The sequence below is a fragment of the Oreochromis niloticus genome, linkage group LG9 (genome assembly GCF_001858045.2).
Source record: "Oreochromis niloticus isolate F11D_XX linkage group LG9, O_niloticus_UMD_NMBU, whole genome shotgun sequence".
Taxonomy (NCBI): domain Eukaryota; kingdom Metazoa; phylum Chordata; class Actinopteri; order Cichliformes; family Cichlidae; genus Oreochromis; species Oreochromis niloticus.
This window is the reverse complement of record NC_031974.2, coordinates 7,894,862-7,902,811: the sequence shown is the minus strand read 5'-3', so window position 1 is coordinate 7,902,811 and position 7,950 is coordinate 7,894,862.

Sequence of the window (7,950 nt, the reverse complement as noted above, 5' to 3'; positions counted from 1 at the left end):
GTTACTGCCTCTTTTTTTTTTTTTTTTTTTTACAAATACCTGTACTATTACTAACACATTTACTGTTTTACTTTTAGCCTGTGGATACAAATGCAGATTTCCTTAATGTAAGTTGTGCATTTTAATTACATCATGTTATTTTTATTATTATTTATTTATTTATTTTATTTTACATTCAAATATGATTGCTAGTAGGTAGGTAAAGAATAGTTCACCTATAATTGATATTCCCAATTAATTTCTCACCTCTGATTGAATGCCTTTGTTTGTTTGTTTGCCTTTTTTTACTATAACAAAACATTTTTGCAGGATATATATGGTGAATTTATATGCATAGATACAGTCGTAGTGCTTGACACATGCACACAGCAGTAGATGTACTAAAAAGGAAATAATTACAATCATGATGTTGATTGCTGATGTCAGTATATATATTTTAGAGGAATGTTTTGTTTTTCACCCAAAATGAACTATATTGCTTCAGAAGAGATTTATTACTCTGCCTGACTCTTATATATTGTTCTGTTTATTGTTTACTTTTGTTATTTTCAGGTTCAATGGTGCGTGTTCTTCTAATGGCCGCCTTCCCACTGGAGGTTTTGATCCACAGCAATTTGAAAGGTAAACAGCTTTGAAAGTCAGTTCAAATGGTTAGCTAATAGTATTCTAAAAAGCCTACAACTCTGTCACCAGTTTCTTTACCAAAAAGTACCCATAAAAGTATCTCTCAATAGCATATCATTGTAGTTCAAATGTTTAGTTGTACAAATATCAGATTTTTGGAAATCTAAAACTAGTCAAACACTCAAATGTTCATGCTTTTTATAGGAGCACAGATCAAAACGGACATCGGCGCAGAGTGAAGAACTGCCCTTCACAAGGACACTATGACAGCCATATATAGTAAGTGAAGACTTTCTGTGTATCTGAAATTGCATACAGCACAAATAACTTAAAGAAGTCCAGACGCTTTTTTCTTTGCAAACTCCTTTCACAAGTAACTTACTTTGCAACCATTAAAACAGGTTGTAAAGTAAGTTACCAATACAAATAGGTGATGATGCATTGTAGTGGTTGGTCTCAGACAAAGAAGGTCAACAGATTTATGAATGCTGGAGGGTAAGGAGAGACGACCAAAAGGGGTGTTAGCATTACTATAATGTGAACTGGATAGACTTTCCATCTAGGAAAAAAAAGGGGTAAAATTATGAGTAAAATATATCTGTATTAATATCTGTATCTATATAAACAGAAATATCTGTTTGCTAAATGAAGCCAGCTAACATAAATCATATTTTTATTTTAACTCTGATAAAAGTAATAGAACTGTGACTTTTGTTTGTTACAGTGGCAGTAAGGAAGAGGTTTCCCAATGTGTCCAGAAGGGCTTTGAGGATTGCAGTGAAAGCTGGGGGAACTGAGACTGCTGGAAAAGGAAAAGAAATTAAATTTAAAGTATGTTGACTTATGTTCACACAATCACACACACATATACACATACACACACATATGTGTACATATATATATATATACACACATATATATGTATATGTGTGTCTGTGTTTCTTTTAGAATGTTTAAGTATGTAATGAGAATAAAATTATAAAATGAATATTCCTTGCTTGATTGATATGCTATATCTATGTTTTAAACATCAAATAAAGATTTCTTTCAGCTGTTACATGTGAATGTGTTTTCGTAGAAATATATGAAGGGTTAAATTTATATATTTTTGAATGATTTTAAATAAGTTTAAATTGTATTTTGAAATATATTTTATAAATATATTTCAAAATATAAAAAAACAGCCAAAAAATATATGTGTTAAAACACATTTCAAAATATATTATAAATATATTTTTGAAATATATTTTAAAATATACAAAAAATGACCAAAAAATATATGTGCTAAAATATATTTTAAAATGTATAAATATATTTTAAAATGTATTTTAGCACATATATTTTTTGGCCATTTTTTGTATATTTTGAAATATATTTCAAAATGTATTTTAAAATATATTTTTTTACCGTATGGGAGAGAATAACACCCTCCCTCCTACTCTTACTCAGGGTCTCATAACACTTATTCCAAAGCCAAACAAAGACTTACTTCTTAGTGATCATTGGCAAGGTTATTATCGTTAACGAAAACTAACGAAATAACGAAAACTAGAAGTGAAAAAACATTTTCGTTAACGGAAATAAAAATAAAAACAAAAAAAGGAAAACTAACTAAAACTGTAATGAGTATTCACAAAACTAACTAAAATTAACTGAATTTATAGAAAAAATGCGTTTAGTTTTCGTTGATGTGTGTGTGTCATACAATAGTCAAGGGTGAAAAAGAAGTTTAGTTTCCAGGTTTTTTTCTTGCTGTGTCTCATTATGCCAGCAGGTGGCAGTACGTTAGTCGAGTCGTCTGTGTCGCTGCTCCGTCCACGCGCAGAATCATGTCAGGAAAAGTCTGGAGAAAGCACCAGAGTCCAATTTGGGATTACTTTGAATATGACTGTGTTTTGGATAAAGCAAGTGTCTTGTAGTGGAAAGAGACAAATTATGAGGGACATTTCTAAAGGAAAAAAAATCCCACAAACCTTAAAGTGCACTTGAAAAGCTCACACAAGAAGGCTAACCTAGCCTAGCTTACCTGGAGAAGGTAAGGGAGCATACTCAGCCCTCATCCCCAGAAACAGAAGCTAACACCAGGCAAGGCAGCGTGATGCATCCTGAGACAACAGGACTGGGATATCTACATAACTGTGTGAGTCAATTGCCTTAACACCCGGTGCTGCAAGAGTTAATAGTCTCATTGGGGCCAAGATATACATTTTATAGTTGCCTGGTATCAATGGTTGTTCATCTGCCCTAATTTATTTATTTATTTATTTATTTAAAGAACCCATAGGTGGGAATGTGAGTATGTGTGTTAGCCCTGCGACAGACAGGCGACCTGTCCAGGGTGCAGGGTATGGTAGCTGGAATAGCAACATACCCAAGGATAAGCAGAAGAGAATGACTGATATGATGAAACTGGGATTTTGTTACACTTAATTATTGCAAACACAACTAAAACTATAACTGAAACTAATCAAAACTAAACTGAAACTAATGATTTTCAAAAAAATAAAAACTAAACTAAACTAGCAAACAATTGGTAAAAACTAATTAAAACTAATATAAAATTGAAAATCTGAAGTCAAAACGAAATAAAAATAAAAACTAATGAAAATTGCAAAACTATTAAAACCCTGATCATTGGAGACCCATCTGTCTGCTCAATAATGACTATGAGATTATGGCTTTAGTACTTGATAACAGAATTAAAGAGTTCTTGGATACAATTATCAATGAGACACAATCAGGCTTTATTGAAATAGACACATTTCTAATAACATTAGACTGGTTTTGGATCTACTTGATTACTCTGATTTGGTATCTGACATTAGCTTCATTCTCTTCCTGGATTTTTAAAAGGCTTTTGATACAATTGAATATCAATTTATTTTCCACTCTTTGGAAAATTTTGGCATTTTTCTGTAAAGCTTCAAAACCTTGTACATGAATGGCAATAGCTCAATTAAAATGACTAACGACTCCACCGTGAGATTTGACCTGTTATACAAGGAATCACCATAGCTGATAAGGAGCTCATCATCAGCCAGCTAGCTGATGACACCACTCTTCTTGAAGAATGCAAATCAAATCCGTCCAGCCCTTTGTGTTATTAGAGATTTCTCTGAGGCATCTGGTTTATGTCTAAATCTAAAAAAAAATATGAATTACTAGCAATTAAAGACTGCACTGCAAATGCTATCTGTAACATTTCTGTTAAACAAAAAGTCACATACCCAGGACTGTTAATATCCAAAGACCAAAAGTCAAGATGCTCATCAAACTTCACTCCGATTATACAAAAAACACGAAAAAAGTTCAACCAGTGGCTGCAAAGGGATTTATCTCTGACAGGTACACAGTAAAAAACCAAGTGTCAATTTTACACTTAGAGAGTTGATTTTAACTCTGCTTCAGATAACATTTGGTCCCACTCAAAATTAGAGTTAAATTTACTCTATGGCCAGTGTTAACTTTTCAGTGTTAATTGTACTCAATTTAGTGACAAAATTAACAACAAAATGTGTAAAAATATTTAACACTGAGGGTTATTCACAATGTTCAGAGTAATTTGATTACACTTTATAGAGCTATTTTTACTCCAAATTTAGTTTAATAATAACACTCTGATGTGTAATAATATATCATTTTTATTTCTCTGTAGTGTGATTTTTTCATATTCATCTTATGATGCTATATTACTAAATAACTGTGATCTATCCTACATTATGGAAATAACAACAAATATACGGGTTAAAGTAACAGCATTTATTATGTTTCTCATTTCAGTGTCATTTAATTAACATAAACCTTTACAATTCACAGTTCTATGATGCTCACTAGAGAAAGCAATATGACATTTCCCCAATGTCGTAGTTGTTTGCAGAAAAGTAAAAAAGATGGTCAGGGATGAACTGTATGATGTACCAAAGACATATTGGGCCCTAAAGAGTTCATCAAGGGCTCCTACTGAACCTGTCACTTTACATGGAAGTGCATGCTTCTCAATCACAATGAAGGTGTGAATGCTGCTTCTTGTGGATCCCTGAGCAAGAAGGTAGGGCTGACTGCTTCGGGTGATGTTGTCTAGATGCTGCTGTACACTGGTTCCAGCCTACAACAACACATTAAACAACAGTATTATGTGACTATCCTCTGACAGTAGATTAGCTCACCTCACTGTCCATGAAAATAGAGGTGATGGAAAGTATATTTTAAACAACATACCTTTGGGAATTTGATGAGGTTATCGACAGCATGAGATGCAGACATCTCTCCTGGTCTCTTTCGCCCTTGTGCAGATGGTGGTAGCAGTTGTAGCAGCAGCAAGATAGTAGACATGTCACTGTCCCAGACTACAGACGAATAAACAAAGAATTATTCCAAAAATACCTTGAATTGACAGAATTACCTATATAACCAACAATGGCAAATAAAAACAGTCACAATCATCGTCAACTTCAGTACCTGACTCAGCATTGCACATTAACTCCAAGAGCTCTGAGGTGGAAACAAGTCCATGACTTTCCTTTTAGTTTTAGGTTCATATTAACTCAGTGAGAAGATAAGGAACATCTGAACTTTTAGCAACTGCTAGCATGTAGCTACTGGACAATATCATTAAATCTATGGGTAAATGCTGCTAACATGTACTCACGCGACATCAGTGAAACTATAAAGAGCTATTTAGTTTAAAAATACCGTTTAAACAATGTTACCAGTATGGGAATGTTAACTTCACTTACCTGACTGTGGCAGCTCTTCGGAGAAAATTCCATGCACATTAGAGCTATGAGGCCGCGCACGCCTGCGGACTGGTAATAATCAACAATGTGTGGAGTTAAGTCTTCACTGCGTGACTAACAAACTTTACACTGACTTTTAACTCTGATGTTAGAGCTGGTTTACTCCTCATAGAGTTGTAAATACTCTATCTAGGTTAAAATAGGCTTACTCCGAAATATTGACACTCCATTTTTTACTGTGTATAGTGTTAATTACTAAAGCTGAAGGGATATCCCGACTGGCAAATGCTGCTCTCTCCTTACATCTGGATAAGAAGATTAGTAAAGACATTGACCGCATGCACTTTAATTTTATATTGAAAAACCATAACAACAGAGATATTTTATTTAAAAATAAATCGCTTTTCCTGGAAACTTGGGTCCAAAATGGGATCCTATTGGTGGCTCAGCTGGTTAATAAAGAAGGAGCACTACTTACTTACACTATGAATTCCTTACACTATATAATTTTCCCATCAGTGTTTGGGAATTCTCAATGGTGCTTGGTGCCATACCCTCAGGTACTTTAATGTTATATAAAAACACTGACAGTTCAATATCTACCTCAGTCACTCTCCCTGATCCAGCTGAGTCAGCAGTGGGAAAAATCTGCTTTTCACAGGAACTTGGTAACAGCAATAAGAGAATACGTAGTTTATTCCAAGAAGATATCGTGTCTCTCCCATATATATATAATATCTTACTGGAACCGACATGTTCCAGATATCACCTGGAAGACAGTCTGGATGATCCCATAAATATATAATTGTAAACAAAGTGAAGGAAATCTCATATAAAATTCTTCATAAATGTTACCCAGCCAGTCACTATATGGTAACATTTAAAAGAGACATAAATACTAATTGAACTTTCTGTGGGGATCATCCACAAACTGTGGCACATCTTTTTTGGTACTGTTCCTCTACACAGAGATTCTGGAAGGAATTTAGCAGTTTTGTTATTGTCCATATTTTAAAGGAGTTTTCTTAATGATGGGAAAATGTTTTATTCTGTTTCTTTAAGTTCTCCAGGAAGAATGATAAATGTTTTTTTTATAATAAATTTGTAAATACTTTTAGCTAAATTTTTTATCCATAAATGTAAGTTTATTAATAAAACACCATATTTCTGCGTTTTTATAAGGATATGGAATTGTACATACAATCAAGATCAGACTCAACCAACAAAAAGCCTCTCAGAACAATATATATATGTTGATTTTTGTGCGTACTAATAAGATTATTTTTTTTTACCCCTGGTTTTGTATGTTCATGTTCTGTTGTTTCGTAAACTTCATCTGTTTGTATGTTGTATACTCATTGTGTTTCAATAAAGCAATAAAAAAAGTACGTTCTAAATGAAGCTTCAGACGTCACTAATCACGTGACTCTGGCCAAACGAATCAAGCCTCGACACAGTGCTTCTGAAGCAGCGTGTTGATCTTTTTGACACACGCACCGGAGCGTCAGCTTCAAGCGGACCATCACTACCTCTCACATCTAAAGGTAAGTGTCAAGGTAACTTTGAACTGAGTTCAGTCAATCTCGAGTTTTTCGAAGTTTTCTGAATGAAGTTTTCTGTTGCTCTCTGTGAGAGAAGACCGTTAAAGGCGAGGCTCTCCAGAGTGTAGCAAAACAGGAAACCACAGCTGTGTGTGTGTAAGTGTGCAAACGAATAGATTAGAAGTGCAAGTGAGCCACGAGTATAGAAAGGTCAAGTTTCGTGAGTTGTTTTTCTCACCACTGATCACGCGCTCAACACTCTACACATACTTGCATCACACGCGCGCTCTCAAGCATCAGTATTGTACAGTTCTGGGCGTCACGTGAGTTGCAGGTGTTACCATATAACGGAAATCTCCATTGTTCTGTAGCAGTGGTTCTCAAATGTTTCACAATGAGTTTCACCCTTACGAGCGACATAAAAGCGCAGTAGTATAGGCCTATTTAACACCACATACACATACTTGCAAACATTCAAAAGGGCTCTGTGTGTGTGTGTGTGTGTGTGTGTGTGAGAGAGAGAGAGAGAGAGAGAGTGTATATACATGTGGACTGGTGTTCCAGTTGGTTGAACAGATGTGCACCAAACACTAAATGTGTCATCTGTGACATTTGTGAGGTTACCTAAAACACACTCTGTCAGTCTTGTTCCTCTTGAACAACAAAATGTTTAAAAATGTCGCGGGTTTACCTGGTGATATTCTCATGCCGATGCTGTTCACAGGACAGCAAGAGTAAACGATCGGGATCTAATAATCAACTCGCAAAATAAAACAAAAATAAAAACAAAACAACAAACACAAAACACCAGATATTATGATACAGACTTATAATTTGCACCGATGTTTTTTCGAAATTCTTTAAGTGAAACGTAAGCGCGAGAGCCCTCGGTGCGCCTGCTCGCTGCTGAAGTCAAAGTAAACTTTATTGTCATCTCCGCTACATACAGTCCAGTATATAGAGAGACGAGACGACGAGGCTCCAGTTACAGCAGTGCAAGTAAACAAACAATAAATATAAGAAGAGTAAGAAAATAAATATTCATTTTA